Source organism: Pogona vitticeps, chromosome 1 (genome assembly GCF_051106095.1).
Source record: "Pogona vitticeps strain Pit_001003342236 chromosome 1, PviZW2.1, whole genome shotgun sequence".
Taxonomy (NCBI): Eukaryota; Metazoa; Chordata; class Lepidosauria; order Squamata; family Agamidae; genus Pogona; species Pogona vitticeps.
This window is the reverse complement of record NC_135783.1, coordinates 115,581,934-115,590,306: the sequence shown is the minus strand read 5'-3', so window position 1 is coordinate 115,590,306 and position 8,373 is coordinate 115,581,934.

The following is an 8,373-nucleotide window of genomic DNA, read 5'->3' as shown; positions in this document are numbered from 1 at the left end:
AGTCTAATCAACTTTTTCATTTGATATGATTGACCAGGTAAAAATATCAATGGCAGCTTGTGTCCATTGTGGTTGGAGGTGCAGGAAACACAGCAACCAATAGTGGCAGAGCCAAGGGCAAATGTGTGTATGCACATGCACAGAAGCATGCAGACAAAAGTCCATACTTAACACTCTCACAGAAGCCATCTTCCTTGGGTGTCAGGTAGCTTGAGGCAAGGCAACGTATTGTCTTAGTGAAGAGAGCCATCATTACAGAAGACAAAATACTCCCTTGTCTGACACATTTGCCAATGGAAGCCTTTCTGTTTTTCTATATTCTGCCTTAACAGTACTATCTCTTCCAGAGCACAGGTTATATATGAGGACAATTAAATATCTGTTACTTTTAGACTGACACATAGCTTTTCATGCTCCGCGCTGTCAAAGGTTTTAATGTAATATATATAGCACAGACTAATTTTCTTTCTAAAATTCTTTGGTATGCACTAGGAGCTTAGAATAATTGATTTTTTGGCCTGCAGCTCCTAGAATCCCACAGCCAACATGAACAGAAACAACATTAGTTGTGGGTTTCTGGAAGCTATAGGCCAAAATCTAAATTTTCCAAGCTCCATTAAAAAAGAAAAAAAAGAAAAAAGAAAACCTGAAGCCCCTAAAGTGGGGGATGGGTTTGGAAAGTGTGAAAAATAAACTTCAGAGCGGCAGCATATGAAATAGTACTTGGAATATGCTGGAGAACATGACTGTGGAAAGCCATTTTGATATCTTTTCCTGTTAAATCTGTAAAATAATAATTCAGCTCTAGCTTGAATGGGTATGTAAGTGCCTAATTTAACTGGAAATTAGACCATTTGCACAGGAGGCAATCTGACATAACTGCAGGATTGCTTTCTTAAGTAATAGTCGCAACGTTATCTCCTGCTAAAAGGAAATCTCCATTTACCTTTGTGTTAGTCAGAGGAAGTCACATCAAACCCCCATGATGATTTTGGCGTTCAAGCAACCAAAGCAATGGATAGCATGCCAGTGTAGCTGTCAGTACCTATGCTTTCAGGGGAAACAGTTCTAGGAAAAATGTTCCTTCAGCTTATTAATCTTTATCTTCACACACTTTGGCATCACTTTTCCCACAGCTGAGCACAGTAGCAAATTTCAGAGAACACTTTTTCACACAAGCAATAAAGCAAGATGAAAAAAAAAACAGAATGCAAGACATGATTCTGACGACTGATGTAAATATGTGGAGCTAGATTTGTCTCTGGTTTTACTACTGATGATGATTGGCTGAGTAAAATTCCCAGTTGTTGCGCTTTATATTGGGGGGGGGTTTGCCACGTAAATAACAGTTGTACAGTTTAAAACAGTGCATTGTGAATGTATGGTACTGGACTAGCTGGAAGCATTTTTCAGCTTCTTAATGTTATGTCTCAGTGTGCTTCCTATTTTTATGAAGCTGAATTATGCTCCTGGAACAGATGTTCTTGGAGGTCCCAGTGTTCAACTTTAAATTGCCACAGAAAGGTCTAATTCTCAGTGCGGTGGCAAACACATTTGTTTGTTCTTCAGGCGACACAAAGAGCTCACATCACTGGTATAAATAAGGAAACAAAAAGTCCCTGAATATACAATGCTAAGTGTCAGGTACAGGAAGAGCAGCCTAGCTTTCCTTCTGACTTGCTAACATTCTTGTGGTTGAAATCATAGCCTCAAAGCTGATTTCCATTCCCACAAGAGAACTTTCCCCTCTTCTGCTCCCCATCTGCAGCCCTGTCAGTGCCTCAGCTTTGCTCTCCAGCCCTTTAAGAGGATGATTAGATTCCTGGAAGAGGTGGAAGTGGTTATACACGTGTCACTAATCATGTCACATGGAAATGTCATGGATTCCCAACAGAAGATATACAAGCATTCAATGATCATGATGCAACTGTGCATGCTTCTAACAAGTTAGAGTGTCATACTATGCGTCCCTTCGTCGTCGTTTAGTCGTTTAGTCGTGTCCGACTCTTCGTGACCCCATGGACCAGAGCACGCCAGGCCCTCCTATCCTCCACCGCCTCCCGGAGTTGTGTCAAATTCATGTTGGTTGCTTCGCAGACACTGTCCAGCCATCTCATCCTCGGTCGTCCCCTTCTCCTCTTGCCATCACACTTTCCCAACATCAGGGTCTTTTCCAGGGAGTCTTTTCTTCTCATTAGATGGCCAAAGTACTGGAGCCTCAGCTTCAGGATCTGTCCTTCCAGTGAGCACTCAGGGTTGATTTCCTTTAGAATTGATAGGTTTGTTCTCCTTGCAGTCCGGGGGACTCTCAAGAGTCTCCTCCAGCACCACAATTCAAAGGCATACTATGCAGCATAAGGCAATTTCTGTCTCTTCCACTCTCTCATCATCGTAACAAGGGATGATGTATCCACTGTTCATCCAAAGCACATGTAATCCCTTAAATAGTCTCTCCTCCCTAACTCTGCTATAATACTATTTGGGGACCTCACCTCCAAATTCCTTTGATGGACCCAAAAGTATAGCAAATGACACTTTCTCTCTTATTAATCTTGGTTTAGAAAGGGTTCTGTAGTACAACTGCAAAGATGGGGAAAGAAAGAAAGAAAGAAAGAAAGAAAGAAAGAAAGAAAGAAAGAAAGAAAGAAAGAAAGAAAGAAAGAAAGAAAGAAAGAAGGAAGGAAGAAAGAAAGAAAGAAAGAAAGAAAGAAAGAAAGAAAGAAAGAAAGAAAGAAAGAAAGAAAGAAAGAAAGAAAGAAAGAAAGAAAGAAAGAAAGAAAGAAAGAAAAGACTATCAGCACAAATACATTTACAAGTGCCTCAGTCAGCCTGCACAGTAAATGTGCAAAGGTCTGTATTATGTGTAGGGGGGGAGGAGGGGCTTGTGTGCAGAAACCCCACCACCACCACAGTTATGGCCTTACACCCATTCAGTTTCAATGTGTGAACAGAGCTTAGGGACACATGTGATCTGGGTCTTTTTCACAGCCCATAGGCAATACCATCCAGCCTCTAGTGATAGTGCTGGTAGGCGTGAATTCCATGGTATCCCGATGTTCTTGGGGAACAACAAGCAGGAGAATGCTGTGACCTTAATGCCTGTTTCGACCCTGAAAAAAAGTTGGTGGGTGGGAGATAACAACTTCCAGAATCTCCCAACCTGAATGGCCATAGTCCATGTTGTCAGGAGGATTTTGGAATTTGTAGTCCCCCCAAATAATTTTTCTAACTTCTAGCCCTGCTTGTGGGCTCCCCAGAGACACCTGGTTGGCAACTGCAGGAAACAGGACAGTAGATTTGATGCTGCTAAGATACTTCTTAGGACTGGCTATCTATTTGGTTTGCAGATCTTTTCCTGGGAGAAAAAAATAATGGTCATTTCTAAGAACGTGCCCTGTGCTTCTGACTGGGTGCTGAGGATTCCAGGTTTTTACTCTGCCACAGAGCTTATCTTTTTAAGAAGTTTCACTGCATCACTTGCCTCCCAGCTGGACGGTCCATTAGCCTTTTCACTCTTTTGCTACATTGGTGGGTGAAGAACTGCAGGAAGCAAAGCAGCTTTGGCAGGATTATCAGTCACCACTGTATGTATAGGAGCTCCCTACAGATATTCTAATGAAAACTGGTATGTTGAGAGGGGACCCACTACCATGCTACTGCCCCCTGAAAGCACATTTGCTACACTCACTTCAAACTTATGAAAGCTCAAGCAATTACTGGTATCCAGATCAGAAGGATGTGTTAAACTTATTGTTCTACCCTGCTGAGGGTGGGGTGAGGGGGATGAAATGTGAAGAAGCCCGATGCTTTCAGTTTAACATCCTGACTCCTTGTGGATAGATGGCTACACTGCCCAGGGAAGCTATTTCAATAATACAGTTACGATTTTCACATCACTGTGCTGTCTTTTTTGGATGGATATACTGGTAAGCTGAGGCAATTTGAATGCCTATTTCCCTACTAGCCATTTTCTTTTATTTTTCCTAAGCTCTATCCATGGCATCCATTTTCTGTCTTCTAAAGAACTAATGAAATCTGCAAGACTCCACTTTGTATTATCTCCACTGGGCACTGAAAATGGTTTTTCCTTAGAAAGAGACAGAAAGTATCATCTTTTTCACATCAGTACAGTCCTTAGAAGGGACGTGGTGGCGCTGTGGGCTAAACCGCAGAAGCCTGTGCTGCAGGGTCAGAAGACCAAGCAGTCGTAAGATCGAATCCACGTGATGGAGTGAGCGCCCGTCACTTGTCCCAGTTCCCGCCATCTAGCAGTTTGAAAGCATGCAAATGCAAGTAGATAAATAGGGACCACCTCAGTGGGAAGGTAACAGCGTTCCGTGTCTAAGTCGCACTGGCCATGTGACCATGGAAGATTGTCTTTGAACAAAATGCTGGCTCTATGGCTTGGAAACGGGGATGAGCACCGCCCCCTAGAGTCGAACACGACTGGACAAAAAATTGTCAAGGGGAACCTTTACCTTTACCTTTACAGTCCTTAGAGGATCCCAGGGGTATTGCACTGGCCTCTGGACCCACTGAAGTTGTCCACCTTGGCTCTAGAAAGATGGCAGTGACCTTTTGTGTAGAAGATAAGAGTACAATCCTAACTCAAAAACAAAGAGTAGGGAATTAGCAGAACGAACCTGTTCATCTTGAAGGAAATCAACCCTGAGTGCTCACTGGAAGGACAGATCCTGAAACTACGGCTCCAATACTTTGGCCATCTCATGAGAAGAGAAGACTCCCTGGAAAAAAAGACCCTGATGTTGGGAAAGTGTGAAGGCAAGAGGAGAAGGGGATGACAGAGGATGAGATGGCTGGACAGTGTCTGCGAAGTAACCAACATGAATTTGACCCAACTCCGGGAGGCAGTGGAAGACAGGTGGGTCTGGCACGCTCTGGTCCACGGGGTCACGAAGAGTCGGACACAACCTAACAACTAAATAACAACAACAAAATGACTAGAGATGGGCTTGAACTGGAAAAAGGACAAATTGGGTTGGTCCGTGGTTTGTAGCTGCCCACTAACCACAAACCATCTCCAAACTCTGGAAAAATGAACTGGTTTGTGCCTGGGGGAGGGAACCTAATGCCTCCACTCCCTCCACCACCTGCCTGACACAGCTGACTTTACACATAGATGTCCTGTGTCATGTACCAATGTCAAACAGCTAGAAAAAGGTAGCGAACATTAAAATCTTGAACAATGTTCCATAATTATCTATAGGCACAGGTGCCTGCTGTTGCAGATTTTCATTTGTATTTTAGAAAGTTTGGCCTATTATGTGAAAGAAAACACCCCACAATTGAAAAGTTATTTTCTTGAACTTATATCTGACATGGCCGAAGCTTTTCAGTATGCCATTTGAGAGCAGCTGGTTTATTCCTGTTTAATGCTACTAAGGAAGACAGTTTTGTTGACACACGCTTGGCACCGGTATGCGAGGCAAAACATCTGTGCATAAAGTGAACTGTGGAAGATTGTTGAAGACTTGGGATGTGTGTGTAATTTTCTAGCTGTTCCTGTATATGTACTGGATGGACATTTTAATTTCATTCAATGTGTTTTTGTGTGTGGATTTGTTTGTTTGTTTGTTTGTTTGTAAGATTCATAGAGACATACTTATGCCATATATGAGTATTTATTCATTGCTTTGGTGATCTTATTTTTTTTATTATTTTTTTTTTTTTGGTATACACCTTTCAGGTCAGGCATTATTCCTGCTTGGTTGTTTAGGATTACACTTTATCTCTCCCATTTGTTCTGAAACAGAACATAAGTGGAGGGGTGGAATAAGCAGAGGAAAGGGATAAACAAGCAGCAGAGTGACTAGAAGGATATGTGAGAAAGAAACAGAGTGGGGAGGCAGGAAAGAAAAAGATCACATAATCTATAAAGCCTGTCAGCCATCAGCATATCTCCAGAACTGTGAAACCTAGACATCTGAATCTTGGCATGGGCCCACATATCACCTGGACAAGCAGAATATCAGCGTGGACACAGTGATAGCCCCTGCTTTGACCTGAACCTCCCTCTTAATTAAACAGAAATGGTATATACCCCCACTCTCTGTAACTGAGGCCCATTAGAACGTGATTTTGAACAACTGGCATAGACCAGGATTCTCATGTTTAGCTCTGTTGACACAACAGAAGCAACATCACTGCTGGCAGCAAATTGCTCCAAATTAAAGAGTCCCTGCTTTGATTTCAGGTTGCACGCGGCTTGCATACAATGAGAGGAGGCCCTGGGCAACTCAAAATTGAAGCAGGAACTTTTAAACTAGTGGTCATCTGCTGTTGATGACATTGTGCCTGTTATGCCAGTAGATGCCTATGTTGACTTCAAGGTCCTGAAATCAAGACAACATGCAGATTACAAGGACTTGAGAGCAAGACTTCCCCCCCCCACTTCCCCTCCTTATTTTAGTACAGTAATACCTTGTTTGATGGAGAGATAGCAATCTCAAAAGCTTGCATAATTTTTGTGCCTTTGTTGCTATTGTTCTCATTGTTTGGCCTAATAAAATATGACCTCAAGTTATGAGAAATTAATAATTTGGCTACGATGCTGTGGAATTTGTTCAATGTCAACATGGCTACCACTTCTTTTATAGTTTTGAACTTTAGGGGGATTTAACACAAAAGTGCCACCTTGTTTTCAAGAGGAGGAGGGGGGAGAACCAAGGTAGAACAGGCAGGAGGGGAAAACCTCTACTACTAAAGGTGCAATTCTCTTAGTAAGTTATACAGTGTTCACAGGTGGAATTCTATATATCTGGCTTACCCAGTACGAAGCCCATGCTGAAGCATCTCTGAAAGGTGGTCCCCTAACCGCTCTTTAAAAACCTCCAGCGAAGGAAAATCCACCACCTTCTGAGGCAGTCCATTCCACTGTTGAACAGATCTTTCCAAGCTAAGCTTCCTCAACCATTCCTCATAAGATTTGGTTTACAAGCCTTTTATCATCCTAGTAATCCTCCTTTGGACGTGATCCCATTTTTTTATCTGTGTATTTTGTGCTCTTTTTTTTCCTGGCAACATGCAGAACTTCACCCCCACCCCCACCCCCCGAAAGCTCATTTTGTTTGTTCTGGCCCACTTTTCCAGTTTATGCAAGTCATCTTGAATGTTGATTCTCTCTTCTGAAGTTTTAGCTGTCCTTCCCAGTTTGGCATCCTCTGAAAGTCTGATGAGCAGGTGCTATTGTTGCACAAACAATAACCTCCATGATGAAAACCTGTCCTCTGCTGTTCCAAAAGGTATTGCTGGCATAAGTGCAATGATTCCACATTACTACACTGGCAGGCTTTTCCATTCAGCAGAAGCTCAGTGGGATACTTCCCAGTGTTCATGTTGATGGATCATTTGGACTAAAGTTGTAAGGATGGTCTAACTGTTTGTAGGATTATGCTACAAATGTGATGATTGTAGATGCTGACACTATTAAAGACTGTTTTATTCTGGCACTTCCATACTTCTAGGGATGCCTTGTGTAGAGAACAAGGTGGCTAATGGGATTCTACTGAGGGTGGAAATTAAGATACAAAATTACGAGTGTGCCAGTGGGACAGGAAAATGTGTGATCTTGATTTCTTTACTTTTTGGAATATACTTGTAAATGTAACTTTCTACTTTAAAATGAAGCTCCCTCCTTTTAGGTTTTTATACTGATCGGAGGCAAGAAAGCTAATTATTTGTAGGTAAAACAGTAAGTTGAGGTCAGCTTTTTCTCCTTCAGATGTACTGCTGCTCTGGTCATTAAAGCTTATGCTATAATAAATGTGGGAGTCTCGTTGGTGTTGCTGAAATAGGTGCCTGCCCCTCTAGCAGTTGCTGCTGTAGTGGACAGAACTTTCTTTTTGTCCGACGATGGGGAATTTCCCCCCTTTCTTTCAGTTGACCTGAGACTTGAGAGGGAGAGAAACTCTACAGACATTAGGAAAAGTTGCTGCAGGCTGAAAGAAGACAAGTCAGAAAAGCAAAGCAATGTTGCAAAGGCAAGTAGAAAGTGTCCAGTTACAAGAAGGGTTCAGAGGCAGACACATAACAGGATATGGCTGGCAGAATAAATAGAAAGAGACTAGTCTTGAGGAGTTTCCATGACTCACCTCTCCTGGGCTACAGTCACTAAAGCGGCACACAGAAATGATTCAAAAGAGTGCAAGGAAAGTGAATGTGGAAGGGGGGAAAAAGGAGGATAAAAGCTTCGTAGGGCTGAGGAGACAGGGAAATGGATGGGATGGGATGATGTCATGGAGAGATACCTTTCTTGGCTAGACATGTGGAAAATTGAGGCACACAGATTATAGCTGTGTTTATGATCCTCTGCCAACAAGTCCTTGTTTACAACACTGAAAGTTAAAAAAATAT